Raw genomic sequence first — 24,352 nt, 5'->3', positions numbered from 1 at the left:
TGGTCACTTTTTCAGCTCCCACTGCGACTGTGAGGGCGTCGAAGGGTTATTCGTGCATCGGAAAACATTAGTATCAAACCAACAAAAAAAAGATCAACTGAGCTATGGAACAAATAGGTGAGTTGAGCGTGAAGTACTTCTGTTGACATGAACCAAGTGTAGACTAACCCAAAACGTAACAAATTAGGGGCGGCTTATTAGGAAGTAAGCCAGGGATGGCTAATTATGAAGTAAGCCACGAGTGAACAAACACAAAACCATACTAAGGTCTAGTAAAGAAGCAAGTTAGCGATCAATACAGTTCTGTTAAACTGTAGATGTAACCGTAACCATTGTTTTTATGCGTCAGGCCCAGGACGGGGGGGAGCACTCATGAGGAACTTACGGTGCTCTCTGAGAGGCAGGCACCCATGGGATCAGAAGCAGGTAGAATGGAACCAACACAAGCCCTGCCTCCCACTCTGTAAGGGGCAGAAAGATGGAGGGTGGAGTTCAAGCCTGGAATTCACACCGTGACCAGTTCCCCTCCCTGCTTTTGAACAGCCAGCAACATTTGCCCCAAATCGGCAGGCAGTGTTCGAGGTTTCCCTGAACTTTAAGGTCAAGGCTAGCATGGCCCTTCCTCATTACCCTCCACCCCTGTAAACTTATGCTATTACTAAGACAAATACAAACCCCGCCCCCCTTCCTAACCACTTTGCTTAACTATCCATATTGTTTTCTACTAACACCTTTATTCCAGTATATATGTACAGAGTTTCTGGTGCGATCTGGTCTCGGCAAGTTGTCGTAGGGTAGCCAGGCGCTGTTATTTGTAAGTTACGACTTGAGGTTTCAGGATTTCGACAGTCTCTGTTGGGAGGAGACCGGGAGATTGTTTCTACATCACACCGGGGGAAAGGGAACCAGAATTTCATGAGCAATTGCTCAGCGCCCAGCCCTTAAGTGAGCCACCACATTTTACTCTTCATGAACTACCATCCCCAACCAGTGCCATATCTGTCTCTGTATCTCATAGTTGAGGAGAAAGGGGGCCAGAGAAGTTAAAAACTCACTTACAGTCACACAGTTCATGTAACTAGCGAGCAATCGTTAGCAATCTGGACTCTGAACTTCAGGCTCAGGGGATGGTCCCATTTGATCACTTACTAGGTGTGGACCTGGGAGAATCACTTTCTCCCCACGTGATGGGGACAATCACGGTCCCCACTCCACGGGAGGATATGTGTAAGGTACTTAGCACAAAGCCTGGTGCCAGAGAGCACTTTCTATGAGACCACTTCCTACACTCCTTGTGAAATGGCAGAGCCAGGATTCAGACCAAAGTGGGAGCTGACTCCAAACACCCTAACATAACAAGCCATTTGTTGGCCGATGACTCTCTCCAGGGCTCAGCAGGGAAGGCTCGTCTCTGTTCTCATGTGTCTGTGGGGGCAGCTTGACTGGGGAAAGAGCATCCAGTTGACTTTACCGCTGGACTGGCCAGGTGCCGGCCAGGCCTCTCTTGTTAAGAGGGTAGTCAGACTTCTTTACTAGGTTTCTCAGAGCTCGAAGCCTCAGTAAGACGAAGTGCCAGGTCTCCCGAGACCTACTCCCAGACTGTCACAGCACTGATTGCTTCTACTGAGTTCTACTGGTCAGAGCAAGTCACGAGACGAGCTTGGGGTCCTAGGGGTCAGCAAGTAGACCACAGATTTGGATGGGAAAAGCAGCAGATGTACACAGGAATGGGAGCACCGGTTGGCAGCCATCTTTGCAGACAACGTATCACCTGGAGGCTGTAGAAATTCAGAGAGGGCAAGCCCAGTGTGGCTGGACATTCTACGAGAAGACATTTGGGAGGCACGGAGAAGAATGAGTGGGATCAGGCAGGCCCAGAAAAAGAGCGGGGTATCCTGGGGGAAAGAAAAGTCTGAACAAAGATTCAAAGCAAGGACCCATGAGGTAGCTTGGGACATGACCTGCTTGACTGAACCCAGGGCCTTATGGGGAAAACGCTAAATAAGGGGAGGGAGGGGAGAGCAGGGGGGTTTGGAGTGTAGAGGGCCTTGGAGGCTAATCTGAGGAAGGCAGTGGGTAGACCCTCACGTCCCCTAGATGGACAGAGACAGGATGGGAGTGGTGTTTCGTGAAGAGCAGTCTGCAGCTGTGTCCGGAAGGGCGAGGGAGGCGGACGGACTGGAGTTCGCAGAAATGCAGGGCAGAGGAGATAAGAGACAAGAGGGCTACATAAAGGGAAGAGGAAAGGGGAGAGCATCTCCTGCTTATGATTCTCTGCCAGCGTTCTTCCGTCTTTTCTATGACCATCCTGGAGACGTCGGGGGGGAGAGCCTTGGCCGATCTAGGCCCCCAACTCCCTGTGTGACTGAGCTGGCTTCCCGATCAGGGACCAGTGCCCCTCAGGGAGAAGGTGGTGTTCTCAACTGTCCGAGGGTTGGCCCAGTCTTCTCTCCCAGAAGTTTGCTGGGAGCCTTTCTCATTCTGCCACCCACAGAGCAGGGCACTAACTCCTCAGCCAAGGTCCCCAGATCGTCACTCCTCTTTCCTCGTGCGGCCCTTCCTTCCAGAAAATCATCCTCTTCCAGGCTTCTAAGTACGACCTGGGACTCCCTGCCTTACGTAGGGCTTCCAGGGACATCTCTGCTCTCTCTCCTTTTCACCTGCCCTAACTCTCCACCCCTTCAGGGCCCAGCCACAACCTCTCCTCTGGGAAACCTGTCGGGCATCCCCCACCCCACGCTGGCGGTCCTTTCTCTGAACGCAAGCCCTCTCGCCATCTCAGCAAGCCTGAGCACTTACCCCTGTGCCCTTCTCAGATGCTGCGGGTGAGATGGCCTTATCCACACAGCTACACAGGAGGGCAGGGCCTGTGTCTGGCTCATTTCTCCTTCCCTCACAGAGCTAAGAGCAGTGCTGACTGCATAGTAAGTCCTTAACATAAAGGCAGAGAAGGCTGAATTGTTCCCTGCTTCTAGCCCTCCGCATTCTGTGCAACTAAGGCAGAAAGTCTTTGACAACTAGCTGGAGTTAGGAGGCATCATAGTGAAGCCAAGAAGTCCCCTGGAAATCAATAAGTAGCAGTATTATTATTTTTTATTACCATCCTGAACATTCCTCATTGCCAAAACCATTAGAAGTACCAAAGAACCGGCCCCTGCATTTATGGTTTGTCCGTGGTGGCGATAGGGGTGGGAGCTGGATGTCTAGGCTGGGTTCACTGGAAGCAGAGCTTGAGACAAGGATTGGGCGTGCATGATTGATTGGGGCGTGCTCTCAGGAAGGAGGGAAGCAGGACCCGTTGGGAAGTAGCTTAGCAAGGAAGGATCTAGTCTTTCCTGGAGTCTCCTGTGAGGCTGATCCCAGGAAGAGGCCTGAAGCCCACCCATAGCAAGATTAGCTCAACATCGAGGTCATGGTAGAGTGACCAACTGGGTGGCCTGGGACTGTCTCCATTGTAACAGTGAAAGTCCTTCATCCCAGGAAATCCCTCAGTTCCAGGCAAACACTTCCTATAGGAGGCCCAGCTTTTGTCCCCAAGTCGGTCAGTCATGGCTTTGGAGCACTCCCAAGCAGGAGAGGAGCTAAGCTCCTAGGGGAGTTGGTATTCATTCGGCCTGAAGGGTGCGTCTCTGGGGAAAGGGAGGGTGGGACAGGAGCCCAGTAGAGGGGATGGGGAGTCACTAATGGTGTCTTCCCCCTCCTCCGCCCCAGACAAGCCCCTACAGAGCACCTCTCTGCCTCCCCCTGCCCGGCCAGGGAGCAGCACAAGGCACAGGCCATTCCACCTGCCCCCTGCCCTTGTGATGCGGGCTCCCAGAGCCCCACCTCCACGCAGGCGGCCCCGCCCTGCCGCTGATTCTGAGAACACCTAATAGGTTTCACACAAACCCTGTTGGCTTCCTGATTATTTGCAACTCAATTAAATTAACAAATTGGTCTCTCTGCCCAGAGTCTTTCCACCGCCTGTACTTTAACATATGTCAGTCAGGGCGCCCGGCGTCTCCAGATGGCTGAGAGCTTACTCTATAAATCCCATGCCAACTCATCACTAGGGAAGTATGTGTGTGTGGAGAAGCCCAGAGATAGAGACACAAAGCCATAGCGGGGAGAGATGAAATATGGGAAGGGCAAGACAGGGAAACTGAGAGCAAGGGGAGAAGGCGAGGGACAGGAGTCACGAGAGCCTAGGTGCGGCCTCGAGGATGAACCAGCAGGTGCTAAGGACCCTAACCTGCCTCGCAGGGAAGCTCTGTCCTCCACAGGGCGGATGGTGTGTGTGTGTGGAGGGAGGGAGCGCCTGAAGAAGATTACATTTTCTCTGGAGGACTATGAGATCGGTGGTGCTCAAAGCGTGTTCCCTAGACCAGCGACGGCAGCCTGGGCGACCGGTCAGAAGCGGAGATTCTCAGGCCCCATCCCAGACCTCTGGCAGGTGGAGCCCGGGTGCCGGTGTTTCCACAAGCCTTGCAGGTGTTTCTGATGCCTGCTCAGGCTTGAGACCCACACTCCTGAGGGAGCGTGCTGCGAGGGCTCTGGCAGCCGTGAACCTGCTCTCAACCGTGGCCTGGGGGCCGTCGCCCACTGGAGGAGTGAGGTGAGTGGTCTTGAGAAGCGGCACCGTTTTCGGAGTTACTTTGAACGATGCCTCTATAGCCTTTGGTGAGATGCAGGCGTTGGGGGGAAAGGGGAGGACTCGGGGACCAGCTAAGAGGAAACTTTGCTTCCTTCTCAGAGGACGCAAGCCGAAGGAACGGGGGCTTAAACGGGCCGAGGCTTCCTCTGGTCTGTGACAACCCGTACGTAGCAGGCCCTTGGCCTGTCGTGCGCGACCACCACGGAGAGGTGAGGACATTACCGGTAAGGACATTGCCCTTCCGGCTTCTGCGGCAGGAGGTGAAAGGCTTGGCATGGCCCTCGGTGAGGGGCCTGTTCTCATTTCTTCAGGGATGGCTGTTAAGTTCGGTCCATCTGCTTGGCACGGGGTAAGATGATCCGTGACCTCAAACTCAAAGGTCTTCAGGGTCTGGCCCGATAACAGAAGAGAAGAGCAGGCACGTCTGCTGGGCATCGTGGGAACTGCACACACAGGCCCCGTCTAGATCCTGCAGGAGCCACCAGGCCCCAGCCTGTTGTCAGCGCCCAGAAAACACCACCCTCTGCCACCAGCCTGAAGGACGGATTTATCGAGGGAAGTCCCAAATCCAGATGGACTTGGGTGCAAAACATCAGGTCCTGCTGGAGAAGCTGTAAGAAACTCACATGCTGCCCGAATGTCAAGGGTGAACTCTCCGGACTGGCAGCGGCGAATGTGGTTACGAAGGGGCCGGGACTCCGTCCTGCGGCAGTGGGGGGCAGTGAGGCGCTTTACAGCAAGGACCACTGTGGCCAGATCCCAGAGAGACTGGGTCTCTCTCAGGGGCCGGCGTAACGCTGGGCACCCTGTGTGCATTCTTTCCATGAGCCCCCTGCCTTCAGGAATACAAAATATTTATCCTCTCCACTTGACACAGCACGGTGGAGGACCAAAAAGTGAAATAACCTGCACTAAGTCCCCCTCCGGGAGCTGGGGGATTGGAGGCAGGACAAGAATGTAGTGTCTGGCCCTGGGGACTCCCGTCAAAGGTTCTTGCAAGGAGCATCCTGCAGCTGGGGCAGGTGGACGAGGGCAGGAGCTTGAATGAGCAGGATTCTCTACCGGCTGCATTTATGGACAAATGCCTTTGGCTTTGGCCTTGAGTAGTAGCTGCAGATCTCCTCACCTTTGCCGCCTCCAGACGTCCTCTAACACCACAATATTGATTTCTACTCGGAAACCGTAACAACTCAATGGAGACACGTAAGGGGCACTGCTCACCGTCCCCTCCGAGGCTCAAAACCCCATTTCTTACTTTCCAATTTGTTTGTGTGGGCATAAGGGCAAGTCCATCGTGATCTGAAAACCAGAGGTGTGGGGATACCTAAGAACCATCAAAAATGGGTTCTTTTGTTTTCAATCTTCTTTTTTTTAATGTTTATTTACTTATTTAGAGGGAGGGGGTAAGGGGCAGAGAGAGAGAGAGAGAGAGAGGCACGAGAATCCCAAGCAGGCTCCACACGGTCAGCATGAAGCCCTACGCCGAGGCTCGAACCCACAAACCATGAGATCATGACCTGAGCTGAAATCAAGAGTCGGACTCTTCGACTGATGGAGACACCCAGGCACCCCAAGGGTTGGGTTTTTTTGGTGTTTTGTTTTGTTAAAAATTTTTTTTTAACATTTATTTATTTTTGAGACAGAGAGAGACAGAGCATGAACGGGGGAGGGAGACACAGAATCTGAAACAGGCTCCAGGCTCTGAGCAGTCAGCACAGAGCCCGACGCGGGGCTTGAACTCACGGACCGCGAGATCGTGACCTGAGCCGAAGTCGGACGCTTAACCGACTGAGCCACCCAGGCGCCCCTGTTTTGTTTTGTTTTAAACGAAGAGCAGGGGCATCATATAATGATTTAAAAAAATAAGAAAAAATAAACAAAAGAAGTTGTAGAGAGAAGTTATTATTTGTACCAAACCGTTCACTCTTGCTGGTTTTAGGTTTGGTTTTGGTGGTGGTGAATGCTTTCAGAGCAAATGGATTCAACATCAGGGCTCCTTCGAATTCCCTTTTCTGCCAATTAACCCTCCCCGGGAAGACTAAAGTACCTCTCAGGATTGGCTTCCGGAACAGCAGCACAGATGGATTTTTCCATTTCAGTAATCAAATGGGGTGGGGGTGGGGTGGAGATTAAGGCGGATTAAAGGATTACATTTAGGAGTACTTAAGCGAACGCCCGGCGTCTAAAGAATTGAATTTAGGATTGGGGTTAATAGCATATTCCTGTGAAATCAGGTAATTATTTTAGTGAGTACCCGCTTAATTCAGTGGGAAAGCGGCTTCTGGTTTACCGAAAGCTTGCATGTGTCAATATCTTGAATGCAGAATTGACAGGGATCGCTTCAGTAATGACCCGAAGGTGGGTCCGTTTGGGTCTTTTATTTTTTTAACCTAACCCTATCGATCAACTTGGTTTTCAACAATGTTTTCCTGTCTCTTCTAAAGTTGCAAATGGGAAATGATATTCCGAAATAAATTTCCCTGGAGCACAGCTATTCATTAAAAAAAGAGGAAGAAGAAATGGAAACCAAAACCCTTTGGACAGTCAGGTTGTAGGCAGGAATCCGGCAAGGCCTTGGATGGTCCAAAATATTCTGATGAAAGCAGAAATCAATACAGTAGATGTTGCCTCATCTTGGAAGAGAAAGAAGGGAGAAATTCACCCTGTTACCTCCTTTCCTTCTTCGGCTTTACCCCTCCCCACCCACCACTGGAATGAATAGTCATTGACCCTCGACAGCTCTGCTCCTGAGTCAGGTTCTAGAAGAAGCGAGTTTTGAGGGTCCTGCACCCCTGACGGGGATTGTGTTGGTCCCATGGAGGGCCCTGGGTTCCAGAAGGCTGGCGTTTGGCCTGAGGTAAAGATACCTGGCGGCTGAAGGGAGGAGGAGGAGAAGGACGGTGTCCCTAAGGGATGGACCACCAGGGACCCAGACCCAAGGGCCTGACTGGGAATGACGGGGACAGATTGGAAATGGAGTGTAGAGACAAGGGCAGGCCCAGGCTCCGTCTGATTTCTTTCTGTGTCCTCCTGCTTTGGGCAATGGGGGAGCTGGTAATTTTGAAAGTGGCCAAATGAGAAGCCAAGCTGGGCACATGTTGGTGTGGCCTAGTGGGAGTGCACTGGGTCAGGTGTCTGGCTTCTTCCCAGGATGATGGCATTCCCCTGGCTGGCATTAGATGCTGTGGGATTGGGCGGGCCCGGCAGTAGGGACGAGCGGGAGGCTGTGACAGACACCCAAGCCTGTTGTCTCAGGTGCCTGCCGCAGGGCGGTGCCCAGGACAAATCCACAACGGATGTCCCACGACTTCTGTGAGGGTTCAGATAAATCTGGTTTAAGGCATAGAATCTAAAGCGGTAGAGCCAGGGCTCATGTCTGAAGGGCATTCAGACATGGGGGGCGGGGGGGGGGGGCAGTGCCCAAGAAGCCAGCCATTGGTGATTGCTTCTGATGGTAGGTTGCCAGGTAATATAATATACAGGGCGCGCAGTTAAAGTTTAATTACAGGGGTGCCTGGGTGGCTCAGTCGGTTAAGCGTCTGACTCTTGATTTTGGCTCAGGTCACGATCTCCCGGTCTGTGAGATCAAGCCCCAAGTCTGTCAGCCCAGAGCCTGCTTGCAATTCTCTCTCTCTCCCTTTCTCTCTCTGTCTGTCTCTCTCTCTCCCTCCCTCCCTCTCTCTCTGCCCCTCCCTGCCCAAAAATAAATAATAAATACGAACGACGGCGAAACAATGAATATTTTTTTAGTGTATATATGGCCCAAATATTGCTTTTGTTTTTGTTTTTGTCGCTAAATCTGGCAACCCTCTCTGACGGGAATGACGCATGATTTTTTTTTTCCTCCTTTGATTCTTGTCCGTATTGGCTAAATTATCTCACGAACAGGCATTACTTTGGCATCAGGGGGGAAGATCCTAATCCTGTGTTCTCTGATTTCTGAGCGAATGTTGTTTTTCTTGTTGGGTCGGGCTTTGGGGGTGGGTGATCTGGAGGCAGGGGGGACAGTGAGCAGCGCCAGCCCCCTACCAGCACCCCTGCCTACCAGCACCCCCAGACTTTGCAGCCGCTTCCAGGTTTATGCCCTCACTATCATGTATCAATTCCTGTCACATCCAATCTCCTGAAAACTCGCGTTCCTTCCCTCCCTTCCCCTCTAAATCCATTAGCAGCCTTTGAACCTTGAGTTCTTAGGCCTCATAGATCTCTCCTGTCCATCAGACTTTCCTGGGAGAAAGGGGGTGAGCCCCACTGTCTGCTCTCCTTACAAACCTAAGTGCCTGGGCGTCTTTCCTGTCTAGGACGCTGATCTCTTGGGACATCCTTACCAGGAGGTTATATATAAAATCATATCGATACCAAAATGTATCCTGTTGCTTCAATGTTTAGTCCTTGCTTATTTTTAGCCTATTTGAATTCTTAATGAAATTCTGTTTAAATATACATATATATGTATATTAGAAGCGCCTTGAAATATTTAAAATCCAGAGTATTGTCAGAGCACTCGGCTGAATCTCACTATTTAGCACTAATTATAAACAATCCCGTCTAGCCTTTGTCTTTAATGGTTTTATAAGTGCTAGGCTTGTCTTTCTAATTAGACTATAAACTGGTCTTTTGCTTCCCTAATATCTCTCAGAGCACCTGCCACAGAGTGGGGCACGCACAGTAGACAATAGACGTTTAATGACACGTCTCAAGCTACTTGGCTCTGTTCGCTCCTCCCTGCCTAAGTGTCCCCTCCTCCCCCCCCTACCTTCCCGGGCCAGTCCCCCCACCATTAAAAACAGGCTCAGTTTTCTTACTCATGGCTTTTAACGTCTGTATCCCCCGATGAACAAGTTGCACTCCTTAAATTTAATTGGCACATCATGTAGAATCACACATTTTTAGCTATTAAGCATGCCCAGAATGATTCCCCACTTCTCTCAAAATAGAGGGCAGGGATTGTGAGTCTCCCTGAGTTCCTGGTGTCCATAAGAGTGTTATAAACATGCATTTAGTGATTCACCAATATTGTTGTCTATATGTACTTGGATAGCAAAGCCACATAATGCCATTTAAAGAAATAAAATACATTTTTCCCCCTAAATACAAAAGCAAGGCAAACTTTAGAAATACTGGGTGCTTGGATGGCTCAGTCAGTCAAGCATCCCGACTCTTGATTTCAGCTCCGGTCATGATTCCAGTATCATGGGGTCAAGCCTTGTGCCCACCTCTGCTCTATTTCTTTAGCAAACAGCTTGTTAGACAGGAAGTAGTTGGTAACGCATATTCGTAAGGCTTTACATATTTAGCTAAACCGTCTTTCCGGGGGATGGACTGTTGACCCGCTGCGCTTGGGAATCGTGGCCAGAAGGTGGATGCCTTCCCGTTCCTCCCCCTGAGGCTCACTCAAGGCACTTACCGGGAGTGGGCAATGGCAGATTTTTCCAGGGGCCCCCAAATGCTTCTGTCTTCCATCCAACAAAATTTTGGAGCACTCACTCTGCCTATGTGTCAGACAACGTGGCAGGAAGCATGGCTCTAGGTTAGCATGGCAGTGAGCAAAACCAAGGGTCATTGTCAACTCTGGTCCTCTCCCCCAGAAAGCCCCTGTATCGTGATGTCTTCAGGAAACTTTCACTGGTCACGAACGGGAGGTCTAGCCCTGTACCAGGCTGCAGGGGGCGGGGTGCACAGGAAGTATAGGGTGGGCCTCTGCCCTGTGGAACATTCATCTGTTTGGAGGAGACAAGCCTAGGTCACACATACAGAACAAAATAAATAAGCAAACACAAAGCCAGCTAATATTTGGGGAGAGGATGTAACTCGGTGCCTAACCCCTGGGTGCAGGTGATGAATGAAATGCTGCAGGAGTTCAGACGAGAAGCTGTACTTGTAACTTTCTAGATGCTTCACAGGGCCCTTGACGTGCTCCCGTCCAGTCCCTTCCTTTTCTGGATACAGATGCCGAGGGTCCAAAGAGGGAAGGAAATGCACCCTCTGCATGTACTGGGGGCACACCTTTGTCCAAGGCAGAGATTTCTTTTTTGTGTGTTTTTGTTTATTTATTTATTTTTGACACAGAGGGAGCCAGAGCATGAACGGGGGAGGGACAGAGAGAGAGGGAGACACAGAATCTCAAGCAGGCTCCAGGCTGTCAGCACAGAGTCCGACTCAGGGCTCGAACTCACAAACCACGAGATCATGACCTGAGCCGAAGTCAGACGCTCAAGCAACTGAGCCACCCAGGCACCCCCAAGGCGGGGATTTCTGAAGAACCAAACTCAACAGGAATATAAAGCAGGAGTGTGGAAAACATCTCAGAAACTTTAGACGAAAGTAACCATTTGGAGGCTGTTTGCCTCCCCGGCACCCGGCTGAGTCCTTGACTGACACTCCCTCTAGTCTGCACACCTCATCTGCTGTGGGAGGCCAGCTTTTCCCCATGGGGCCCGGCCAGGGTGAGCCTTTGTCATTGCTTATGGACCCGCCTGAAAGATCACAGTAGGATTTTGGATTTAGTTTTTTTATTTACGTTTGTTTATTTTTAGAGTATACAACTGTTTTAATTTTGGGGGGCGGTGGGGGGGAGAGACAGAGCACAAGCAGGGGAGGGGCAGAGAGAGAGAGAGGGAGACACAAGAATCTGAAACGGGCTCCAGGCTCTGAGCTGTCCGCGCAGAGCCCAACCCTGGGCACGAACTCCAAACAGTAAGACCATCACCTGAGCAGTTAACGGAGCCACCCAGGAGCCACTGGCTTTAGTTTACATACACATAAAAATCACAGCAACACCGGCCACACCAAAGCCAATGGGGTGTTGACAGGACTGTTCGATTCCACCTAGATGTGAAAGGAAAAGAAACAGTTATCACTCTGCAACACTTGTAAAACTTTTTTAAAAGTTTCTATCTTTATTCAAAGCTATACGCATGCAAGATGTGTTTTGTAAGATCAAATACCTCTGGTTTTGTTCTTAAAAAAACAAACAGGCAGTCCGTCGCTTGCTTCCCCTAATTTCTCTCTCCCCACAAGCAATCACTTTTATTCTCTCTGCTGATTATTTTAGATGATATCCCCGTATTGTACTTTCCGCTTTGGGGGTTTTAGCCGTTCTCTTAACTCCTTTCTAGAGCGGCCTGAAAACAGTCGCCAGTGCCTGGGCGCATGCGCGCTCGCTGCCCAGCCCCGCCTCTAACACCGCCGCAGCTCGAGTCCGATCAATATCCACTCTTCACATTATTGCGGCTCCGCCGAGCCCCCGCACTCCACTGTGATTACCTCTCTCTACTCTCTGTTTTCACCGGAATCTTCATCTCTGGTTTTCATTTGCCAAGTGGCCTGCGTTTCCCAGTTCAACCTCAAATTCTTCCGCCAGTTGTCCGATCTTCTCTCAAGAGGCTCACATGTGCCCCCTTTTCTCGTGATGGGATCTGCACGAAGCCCGTCTGCCAGAGCTTCCAGCCTGGACCGGCTGCTCTCCGGCACCGGTGCCCTTCTCTCCTCCCCCGCCCCTCAGGCCTCCTCCTTCGTACTTGGAGGTCAGCTTTCCTGCATCCTGCCTCTTCTGGGTTTAGAAGCTGCTGGAGCACACCCTCCAGCAGCTGCCAGTAGAGAGTGCATGCGTGGGACATAAATTCTTCAGACCTGCACCCTGTGAAGATGTCTTTTTTTTTTTTTTTTCCTTTCATGTTTAATACGTTTTATTCTCGGGAAGCCATGATTCATATTCTTCGGATAAGCCCACGATCAAGTATTTGGAAGTAGATATATTCAACAAAATAGCTTTCATTCCATTATCCACGTACCAACATTTCTGTTATGTCATTTCATGTTTTTTGTACGTTCCCCACCTCCCCCCCCCCCAGCTTTCTTAAGATGTATTCTTCACATATTCTGTAAGTTCAAGGTGTACGATGTGGCAATTTGATGTACATATGGTGATGAGTGTTGTGAAGTGATAACCACAGTAAGGTTAGTTAATGCAGAGAACGTCTTACTTGGTTGTTTGGGTCAGCATGGAATTCTAGCTCGGAAACCATTTCCCTCCAGAATTTTGAACACTTTGCTTCATTGCTTTCTTGCTTCCAGTGTGGCTTTCGGGAAATCTCGGGCCTCTGATTCTCTGTTACTTTATACCTGACTTTCCCTCTGGTTGGGAATGACAGGAGTTACTCTAATCTGGCATTTTGAACTTTCCAGGCATGTACCCCAGTGTGGGCCCCTCTGGCAGCTCATGGGTTTTCCGGTCCAGAAAATATGTCAGGTCTAGAAAGTTTTATTGAATGATTTCTTTGATTTTTCTCTCTATTTTGTCCTTTCACTTTCTAGAGCCTCTATCCTTGGTTATGAGAACTCCTGGACTGCTTTGATGATCTTCTCCTTTCTGTCCAATTTTTCATCTCTTTTACATTTTACAGTTGCTTTCTGGAAGATTTCTTCAATTTTAACTTCTAAGCTTCTGTTAAGTTTTTCAGATTTACTCTTATATTTTCAATTGCCAAGAACTCGTTGTGTATATGTATATGTATACATTTTAACGTATTATGTGTTTACATGTATGTCCACATAAATATATTTTCATAGCTATATTTATGTAAATTATGGATGGGGGGGGCAGCCGCCTGCCTCCCTTCGTCGGCGATGTTGAATTGTGTTCTCCGTGACAGAACCTCCAAGCAACCTTATTTTCTATTTGTTTTTATCTCTGTTGGTCATGTTAGAGACTTTCTTTAGATGTCTGATAATCCTTATTTTGTCTATCTGGATAGCTAGCTATATCAATAACTTACATAAGTCCTACTGTGCTCCAGGCACTGTTCGAATGACTTCACAAGGACCATCTCTTTTCATCTTTAGATCAATCCTATGCGGTAGGGATATTGCTACCCCTGTTTCAGTGAGGTGATCCATATTTAGGTCCAGGAAACAAAGAATCTGATTGAAAGCTCCAGGGAGGGTGGGAGGTGAGGGGCACGCCTGGGGGGCTCAGTCAGTTAAGTGTCGGACTCCATTTCAGCTCAGGTCTTGATCTCAGAGTTGTGAGTTCAGGCCCTGAAATGAACTCCACGCTGGGCGTGCAGCCTACTTTTTTAAAAAAAGAAAGAGAGCTCCGGGCTATAGGTGAACCTTTCAAATGTAAACCTCACCTTGGTGTGTTTAGGCCGCTTCCTTGTGGAAGTCCAATGTCAGTCTCTGTTAGGTCTTTCCTTCGGAGCGGGTCAGATCATCAGAGATGATTCTGTCAAGCTCTTACCTAAAGGGTCAAGGTCTGGCTGCCAGGCTTCCAGGAGCTGGGGAGGGGGGAGTGAGGGATGGCAGGTGGGGACATCGGCATCCCCCGGTCTCAGCAGTGCCTGCCTCTCTAGGGGCAGAGACTCTTGCTACAGCCCTCTCCTGTCTTTTTCCAGAATGAGGGAGAGGCAATCACTTGGGTACACGGATTTGGGGAAGGAATCTGGAGATGTGACTGCTTCACAAAACAGACCTTGAGCCAATTCTAATTTTAGCACTCCTCGCCTTCACCCCCCACTCCCAGAGGTACTCACTGCTGCCAGTTCATGATCCTTTGGGGGATTCTGGCTTACAAACGGGGGTGGTTTTCCACATTCAGCGCTATTAGCTTGGGATTCAATTCTCTCTCCATTTTCTTGGGCCGGCTGAGTAAATTACCTCTTATCTAGCTGCGTCTCAGCTTTCAAATTTTGTTGCTGTTTTCTGCTTTCCCATTCTCCCCATTCACGTGGGCTTGTACCTTAAAAAAAGTCTCTTTGGGGCGCCTGGGTGGCTCAGTCGGTTAGGCGTCCGACTTCGGCCCAGGTCACAATCTCGCCGTCCCTGAGTTCAAGCCCCGCGTCGGGCTCTGGGCTGATGGCTCAGAGCCTGGAGCCTGCTTCCGAATCTGTGTCTCCCTCTCTCTCTGCCCCTCCCCCGTTCATGCTCTCTCTCTGTCTCAAAAATAGATAAATGTAAAAAAAAAAAAATTTTTTTTTTTTTAAAGTCTCTTTACTGGCATTTTAATGGGGTTTCAGTAGGGAGTGAAATCAAGTGTTCGCATCTTTACACAAAACCCCCTGCTGTTCAAGTTCCCCCTTCTCTTTCCCATCCCTTTATTCTTCTACCTAGAAATCAAACCGAGAGAACCCAAAATGCATAAGTTTGGCCGTAAACTGTGTAACACGACATTTAGCGGGAGTATCAAAGGAACGAGGAGGGAGGGGAAGGATGCAAGTTACACGGATGTGGCAGAAAAGTATATTGAGCACGAACGTATCATCTTAATCTTGATCCTTTTGTAACGCACATTCTGAAAAACTGGGCAGAGCAATGTCTCGGTTTATGAGATTACACTGAAGTGACAAAAATTCTCCCCTGAGGATTACACACTGGTAGGACTTGATTTCAGAATCTCCAGGGAGAGGCAAGATTTTAATTTTGATCCAAAAGGGGCGTAAGTTAAAAAAAAAAAAAAAAAAAAAAAAAGAGGAGCGCCTGGGTGGCTCAGTGGGTTAAGCGTCTGACTTGGGCGCAGGTCATGATCTCACGGTTCCTGAGTTCGAGCCCCGCGTCGGGCTCTGAGCTGACAGCTCAGAGCCTGGAGCCTGCTTCGGATTCTGTGTCTCCCTCTCTCTCTGCCCCTCCCCCCTTCACACTCTGTCTCTCTCTCTCTCTCCTTCAAAAATAAATAAACATTTAAAAAAGAAAGAAAGAAAGAGTAGGGGGCATGATTGTCCTAAACACTGTGCAAATGCCAATGCCCTTGTTTACACCCCAGACTCTGGCTCCCTAGGCTGGAAACCTCTGAGGACAGGCCACGGACAATAGATGCTGAGCTCACCCCGCTCACTGCGGGCCTTGGCCAGGTGTCTTCTAGGCATGCTTGTCTTTCTCTGCTGGCCTGTAAACCATCATGAATGTAGTCTTCCTTTTCTATCATGTCCATTCAAACTGATGTTTTAAAACAATGGTTCTTAGCTCTGTGCAGTGGAATCCCAGGTAGAACTTTTTAAAAAGGCTCTCAGACTTCAAATCAGCCCTACCTCCACCTGTCCATGGGCTTGGAAACCTCTGCTGGAGAACGCCTCCATTGAGGGGGGAAGGTGCAGAGGATCCATGAGCTTCTGGAAATTATAGGCAACATTGAATCTGACTTTCCTCCCTTCCTTCCTTCCTTCCTTCCTTCCTTCCTTCCTTCTTCTCCTTCTCCTTCTCCTTCCCCTTCTCTTTCTTCCTCTTTTTAATAAAAGGACCTTAGCTTTTATCATATTCTTCTAAGGAAACTTCATACCACTTATCAAATACCAAAAATATCAAATACACTTAAATGACGTGGCATTATATAATTATGTGTTAGCTTTCTGTTGTACTCATTACAAAAAGGTGGAAAGTTTGCCTATGGTCAGTATCACCAGGGTAGACATAACCCTCTTTCTGGTATTAAATAAATATTGGTTAAATGGATAAAAGAATGAATGAATGAATGAATGAATGAATGAAATTGATAAGCTCCCCTGTGCCCCAAAGGCTAAACTTATTCTCTAGAGCAAAATGGCATGGAAGCTATAGATGGAGATGAACTGTTTATTCAGATTCTACAGGCACAGTGCTGGACTAGATATGGGGGGGTACGCACAAGGGTCTATGACGAATTCCTTACCCTGAGTCATCTGTAAACCCTTGCCTACCCTCTCATTCAGGATGTTTCATTGGTGGGAGTATTTTTCAACGGAGACCGGTTCTGACCACTCTTCTGGGTGTTTCTCCCTGGCTTTATTTTTAGCTCCACTGGTCTTACCAAATAACCGAAGGGACCCTCTGTGTTTTAAAAAGCAAACCATTCTTTCAGTCCCTGAATCCATGGCTGCGGAGCAAATGTTCATCGTTGTGAGGGACAGTCTCCTCAGAGGACGTAATCGGTGACTTGGTCTCGTGAATGGGTAGAACTGTTTTGCTGAATCAGCACGGCACAGGTAGGGTTTTGATTGCCTCTAGATTTGCAAGAATGCTGTCTAGAAAACGTGGGGAAGGCGAGGTAAGAAGCAGTGGGGAAAGGTCAGGGGAATTAGCCGGACGAGCACAACTTGATGAAGAGCTCCTATGACGGTGATTTGACCACTGGAGAATATCATTGTAACAGGCTGAAGCTCCCATTGGAGATCCTTGGGAATGCCTCGGAACGAAGGCGTTAAGCAGGCATACTTCCTCTTCACTGTCTTCTCAGCTCCCTCTTGGTGTATCACAGCAAATACTTTCACTGACGGCTTTTACCCAGCTCCCAATGACACCCCGATCTCTAAGGGGGCCTTTGAGATGACCAGGATAGTTCCTTCCTCACGGGGCACCTAGCCCTGGGGGGCTGGATTGGGAAGGCTCTGTGATGCGGGATGGGGCCACTCGTGGCAGAATTGAGGCAGAGCAGAAGGAGCCAGGCGCCGGGGGAGTGGTGAGGGAGGAGGAGATGGTGAAGATTTTCAAGACAAGCCGGCATGGGGCACACCTGGGCATGTCAGTGGGGACTGGCTGGTAGTCACAGGGTGGCCAGGGGGTGGAGGTAAGAAATGAACTGCCTCTATGGGCTTGTGCTTTAAAAAGAGACCTGAGGCTCATATACCTACATGTAGGGATGTTTCCTCTACCTTCTCCTCTTTCCCTCCCTCCCTCTCCCTACCTCTACCCTTTGGCATTTTCCTCCTCAATATTATCCTTTGTGGTAGGACGAATTCTAAGCTGGCTTTCAGGATTCCTGCCTCCTTGTGTACATTCCCAGTATAGTCACCTCCCTTTGAGTGTGGGCGGTTAGATATGCCATTCTGAAATCTATTGATGGTCTCTAATCATTGACTTTAAGTTCTTCCAAAGGGAGATTTTCCTGGGTGGGCCTGACCTAATCAGTGAGCCCTTAAAAAGAGGGCCTGGCCGTCAGAGATGGAAGGCAGAGAGATCCAAAGCCGCAGACATTCTCTTCTGTTGGCCTGGAGGAAGCAATGGCCATGTTATGGCGAGGGCCGCAACGCAGAGAATAGCAGGCCGCCCTTAGGGCCTCTAGGGTCTCAGTCCTACAACCCCCAGGAACTGAATCCTGCCAACAATCAGTGAGCTTGGAAGAGGACCTTAGACCTCCGATGAGACTGCAGCCGAACGGCAGCTTGATTTGTACCTGGTGAGAACTTGAGGAAGGAACCAGATTAAACCATATCCGGACTCCCGATGCACGGAAACGGGGAGACGATAGGTTTGTGTTGTGTCAAGCCCGCTAAATTTGTGGCCATTTGTTATGCACCAGTAGAAAACTAGTAACTTCCTTAAAGTTCATTTTAACTGAACTTGACTGGTATTACCATCATGAGAGTGGGCGTGCTGGGGAGGAGAGAGGCGATATGTCAGAGTTCTCTAATCTGCCGGCAGTTAACACTGAGTTAAGTGTTAACTGATTTAACACTAGTCAAGTGATTTAACCTCTCGATGCCTCAGTTTCCCCAGCAGGGATGATGATAATAATAGCACCCCCGCCCCGGTCACTATGAAGAGTGGTTGGCACATAGTATGTGCTCAGTAAATGGTAGGCTTGCAGTTATGCTTGAGTCAAAAACATGGCAGGAAACTCGGACACAACTGGTAGTTCCAGGGGACAAATCCCATATAAGAAATACCATTTTAATGTCCTGTTTTCTGGTCCTTTTTACTGTTATTGTCTCTTCATTAGAGTCTTAATTATTAGGTCAAACATTGTCTTTAAAAAGTATTTCTTGCCAAGTGTTTGGCTACCGGCCCAGGCCCCAAGCATCTCTGGGTGGGCACTTTTCTTTTTACACCATAATCCTATATAATATTTGAGGGATTCAGTTGGACACTCCATCCTCAAAATAAATGCAAACACAGTGTATTCCCACTTGTTCAAAGGGAGAATCAGTGTTCCACCCCAGCCCCGGAATGGATGAAGTTTTGACTCATTAGCACCATCCCAACAAGGCAGGCCGGACAAGGGAAGGCCATCCCAAACGAGGGGATTTCACTGTTCAGTAACAAACTTATCAGAAAGAAAGAGTTTGTGGTCATTTTTCTGTAAAGAAAAGAGGAAATAAAGCACTTGGCTGACAGAAGTTGTCAAAGTTGTGAAACCTGTATGCTGGCCCAGTCTCTGTCCTTCACCAGAGGACAGGTGACTCAGCCTTTCTGGACACGAGCTTCCTCATCTGGAAAATGAGAGGGTTCCCTTCCGGAGAGATGGGCAAAACGCACGTTTGTGTCACCACTCTCTTTGAAAGCCACCAGAATGAACAAAGGCAAAAAAAAAAAAAAAAATTCAACCATAGTAGTATTAGGGAATGATCACAATCTCACACGACAAATTCAAAACCTACTCATTCATTCGTTCGTTCATTCATTCATTCTTCATCCATTCAACAAATATTTACAGGGGGCCTCTGAGGTGCCAGCAATGTTCTAGACGCCAGGAGTTCTAGCTGCCAGATGTAAAGAAAACTGAGCCCAAGCGAAAGAGAGCACAGAGGTCTGGCACCTTTTCCCTCTAATTCGAAACAGTGACAGAATTAGAAATGTAAATAAGAGTGCCGGTAGGGGCCTCGTTGGTAAAGAATCTAATGTCGCCCAAAGAGAGGTTTGATCTTTACTCTTAGCTTCTGGGAGGTAATCTCTAAAGCCCTCGGAATGCCATGCCTGCTAGGAATGTTTTTGTTTGTCCGCAGGCCTTGGGTCACCCCAGATAGACTAACAATGTGAGTTAGGGTGGGGGATTTGGGTCACAAGGTATCAGCTTGACCTCCGGAAGGGCTGGAGATGGAGATTAGTCACATGGGTGGTCAACCATGCCCACGTGACAAAGCCCTAATAAGAACCCCGGGCACTGAAGCTTGCGCGGGTATTATCAGACATCATTCCTAGGAAAAGCGACACTGTCCCCAGCACCACTGGGAGGGGACAGCTGGAAGCTCTGTGCTTAGAGCTCTCCTGGACTCTGCCCTATGCACCTCTTCCCTTGGCTGAGATTAACCTGTAACCATAACTCTGACTGTCATGGCTCTCAGTTCTGCGAGGCCTTCTAATGAATTATTGAACCCAAGTTCAGCAAGTTTGGGGACCCCCAAACTTGCGATTGTTGAAGAGAGGTGTCCTGGGGACTGCTGCTCTGTACGGGTAGAGGGTCCCATACCATGGATACAGAATAGGGGGTAATGAGAAGACCTAGAAGAAAAGGGGCATGTGTCGCTTGGGATCCATTTCCACAGTGGAGAAAGGCCAGTGAGATGGGCCTGAAGGGAAACTGCAAGACTCTTGTCCCTCCTTTTCACTGAATTTCCTAACTGAGAACACCCTTCAGGCTGACTGGCTGGCCCCAAAGTGAGGGAATAGCCCAAACCAGGAAGCGGTCCTCTTTCATAGCATGAGCCACATGCACAAGAGGGAAGACAGGCTTCATGTTCAGGCTCCTTTCTGCTGTCACTCACTTCCCAGCCCTCCCTGTAGGCAGAGGTCACTCTCGGAGGCTGCCCACGGTGCCCTGCACTCCCACTCAAATTCCAAGTACAGGTGGGGAAAAAGAACAATGAAGGGTGATCCACAAACGGGATTCTCAGGCAGATAATAAGCTGGAATAGAATGTTCCATCCAAAGATGAATAATAGGCTGTCCTCCACTCCGATTCCTGTGCATTGAGACCACAAAGAGAAAAGATCGGAAGGAATGTATCAAGTACAAATTAGATAAAGAGCAAAAGAAGAATTACTACACAGCACATGGTTTGGGGCACCTGGGGGACTCAGTCGGTTGAGTGACCGACTCTTGGTTTCAGCTCAGGTCATGGTCTTAGGGTTCATGGGACCGAGCCCTGTGTCAGACTCTGCACTAACTGTGGAACCTGCTTGGGATCCTCTCTCCCCGCCCCCACCCCCACCTCTCTATCTGCCCGCCCCCCCTCCCCCGCCAAATAAATAAATAAACATTAAAAAAAAATTTTTTGGTGTTACATTTATTTATTTTTTTTGAGAGTCAGAGAGAGACAGAGCACAAGTTGGGGGAGGGCCAGAGAGAGAAGGAGACACAGAATCCGAAGCAGGCTCCAGACTCTGAGCCATCAGCACAGAGCCTGATGCGGGGCTTGAACTCACAAACTGTGAGATCAGGACCTGAGCTGAAGTCAGACACCTAACCAACTGAGCCACCCAGGCGCCCCAATAAATAAACATTTTTAAAAATTTCAAGAAACCCAGAACACGGTTTTAGATTAAACTTGTCTGCAATATTAAAAGCACAAAGTTTTATATAAAACATGCTCAAAAAGATACTACCACAAGATGATAATAATAAAATCTAATATCTATTGAATATTTACTATGTGTCAGACATTGTTCTGTAATGTCTTATGTGTCTTAGTCATTTCAAAACCATAACAATACTGGGGCGCCTGGGTGGTCCAGTATTTTCTCTCCAAAAAAAAAAAAAAAGAAAAGAAAAGAAAAGAAAAAAGCCTGTGCAGTGAGACTATTGTTATCCCTATATTACAAATCAAAACACTAACAACTGTCCCAGATTTGCTGGTTAGTGGTAAAATGGGCTTCAACACCAGATGGTTCATTCTTTTTTTTTTTAAGTTATTTATTTATTTATTTATTTATTTATTTATTATGAGAGAGAGAGAATAAACAGATTAGGGGCAGAGAGAGAGACAGACAGACAGACAGAATCCAAAGCAGGCTCCACGCTGTCAGCACAGAGCCCCATGTGGGGCTTGAACTCACGAACCAGATGGTTTACTCTTGGCCTCTATGCTGTACTACCTGAAAGATTTGAAAATTTTTTACCAAATAGACGGCCATGAAAACCTAAGTAAATTTTGATAGGAAGAAGCTAATACTGGCTATATTATCTGACGGTGATGAAATAGTACAAGTGATTCTTATAAGAATGGTTTTTTTACTCCTCTATCCTAGTAAATTAAGTAATCTGAGTGAGATAGACAACTTTCTCAGAAATGTAAATTATTCGATATGAATGAATAAAATGAAGGCAAATTCAAATTAGTGACCAGAACAAAAACAATGAGATAAATTGAGAACGAAAGTTGTCAAATTGCCAGGCTGGAGAGTTTTATGGGTGAATACTTCAAGGGGCACCTGGGTGGCTCAGTTGGTTAAGCGTCCAACTCTTGGTTTCAACTCAGGTCTCGATCTCGCAGTTTCATGGGTTCGAGCCCCGCATCGGGCTCTGTGCTGACACTACAAAGCCTGCTTGGGATTCTCTCTCTCTCTCTCTCTCTCTCTCTCACTCTCTTTTTCTGACACCCCCCCCCCCTTAACACTGTCTCTGTCTCTCTCAAAATAAGTAAATAAACTTTAAAAATTAGAAAAAAAAATAGTGACTTACATACCAAGCCATTTATTATCAAACCTTACAGAAGTCTAGGGGTAGGTGTTTTCATTATTGGATCAGACATTTCATGAGACCCTCAAGGATCTCAAGTCCCAGGAATCCTGGCCTCAGAGGTGGAAGGAGGGGGGTTGATAAGTAGAAGGGGATCAAAGAGCCAGAGCCAACCGTGGAATAGACCTGTGTGGCCCATGTTGTACCGCTTACCTATACCCACCTATACCCACCCGGTGTTCTGACGTGCTGAGGACCTGTTCCCAGTGACTGGGGGTGTCTGAGTTGCATCTGTTTTTACGTGTCATCCTTGCGCAGGGGCCATGCTAATCTTCTCTGTATCGTTCCAATTTTAGTATATGTGCTGCCGAAGCGAGCACGCATCTGTTTTTAAATATTTTGAATATCATTCCTGAACATACCAAAGATTTCTGGACATTTAGTGTCTTCTGAAAATGCTATGTATTTTTTTTAATTTATTAAAAAAATTTTTTTAATGTTTATTTATTTTTGAGAGAGAGAACATGAGCAAGGGAGGGGCAGAAAAAAAGTGGGGACAGAGGATCAGAAGGGGACTCTGTGTGGACAGAAGCAAGCTTGAGGCTGGGCTCGAACCCACAAACCATGAGATCATGACCCGAGCCGAAGTTGGACACTCAACCAACTGAGCCATCCAGGAGACTCTAAAAATGGTATTTCAAATCAACAGGGAAAATATGGCTTATACAGATATCTACTTCATTCTTTAGAATAAAATAAAGCTGGTTCCCTGTCTCACCTGTCCTACTGTTCATTATCAATAATTTAAAGATTGAAATGTTAGAGAAGACATAGATTGCTAGAGGAAAATCAGAACGACTTATTTTTATTCTCTTTCAATGAGAAAGGATTTCCAAGCATGATATAAGAAGCACGAGAGATAAAAGAAATGTTTGATAGATCTGACCATTTAAAAAACTTGAACATTTTGTATGGAAAGAAAAAGAGCATTCTCATAAAGTCAAAAGCCAAAAACATCAAGACATAAAAACACAGCAAAAAACTTACTTACAACACATTTGACAGATAAGGGGCTAATTTCCTTGTACAAAAATCAATGAAAGCTCTTACAAATCAAGGTCTAATAAAGAAAAAAAAAGTCTACAAAAAATATAGCAGGCCAGATTTGGTCCATGGACCATATTTTTCCAACCCTTGCTATGAAACTTACACAAATACAAATAAAACAATAATGAGATTGGCTTGGTTGCCCCTAGATAACATCCAATATTGGCTAGGGTATGGGAAAACGGGCACACTTAAATACTTGTTAACATAACTTTTCAAGAGGAAAATTTGTCAAATCAGTGAAAACGTTAGATAGTTATACCTATTGGCAGGATCATTCCTAGCAACATCATTTGCAGCTTCACAAAATTGAAAACAACTCAAACATCTATTTACACGGGATCAATGACACAAATTAGAGTACATTTATTAATTCAACAACGTGTTGACTGTCTGACAGCTGGTGAAACTTGCATTCTTGTGGGGGCAGCTGCAGATCAAACAAGTGAGCAGAGAGCCATCCGAGGTTTGTGGAACATGCTTCAAAGGAAATAAACAGGCTGACGTTTGATAGCGAGGGTTGGCCAACTACGGTCCATGGGACAAACCTGGCCTGCCGATGTTTCCGTCTTGTTGGAATACAACCACGCTTGTCTGCACGTTGTCTATGGTAGCTTCTGTGCTACAAGGGCAGAGTGGAGTCGCTTCTCTAGAGCAAAGCCTAGGATGTTTGTTATCTGGTCTTTTGCTGGAAGAATGTGCTAACCTCGTTTTAGAGGGAAGGAATAGAGGACTCAAGAGAAATGAAAACATATCCATACAAAAGCTCATACACAAATGTTCATAACAGCGTCGCTCGGAAAAGCCCCAAAGTGGAGACGACACAGATACCCATCCACTACTGCACGGATAAATAAAATGTGATAGTTGCCTACTCGGTATCCGTCCGATATTCTTTACTGACTTAAGCCTGAGCAGCAGTGTGCCTGTGCCTAAAATGCATTTCCCAGCTCCCTCGCTGCAAGGGGTGATCACACAACACAGTTCCTAGCTAGGACACCTAAGTGGAAGTGTGATGGGAACTTCTGGGAAAGTTTTTGTTTCCTCATCGAGATGACAACCCTTCTTCCTTGTGGCTTCCTTCTTCTTTGTTCTGCCTGGACAGAGGATGGGAGGCAAGAGATTGAACAGTCATTTTGCAACCATGACTAACTAAGAAGACGAAAGCCACGTGCTAAGGATAGGAGAGCTTTGAGAAGCTGCCCGGGAGACCGGAGACATGGTAGAGCCACTGCACCAGTCCTGGACTGT

At 47.8% G+C, this 24,352-nt stretch overlaps 1 non-coding gene across 1 annotated transcript; it reads right to left on the bottom strand.

Annotated features, from left to right (window-relative positions):
* Positions 1-22,268: 22,268 nt before the first annotated feature.
* Positions 22,269-22,374, bottom strand: LOC128777178 (U6 spliceosomal RNA). The gene has a single exon (XR_008422364.1). It is a non-coding gene; the product is annotated as a U6 spliceosomal RNA (small nuclear RNA).
* Positions 22,375-24,352: the final 1,978 nt, after the last annotated feature.

The sequence above is a fragment of the Panthera pardus genome, unplaced genomic scaffold (genome assembly GCF_024362965.1).
Source record: "Panthera pardus isolate Hobbes unplaced genomic scaffold, ASM2436296v1 HiC_scaffold_15, whole genome shotgun sequence".
NCBI lineage: Eukaryota > Metazoa > Chordata > Mammalia > Carnivora > Felidae > Panthera > Panthera pardus.
This window is presented reverse-complemented; position numbering and strand designations above follow the sequence as displayed.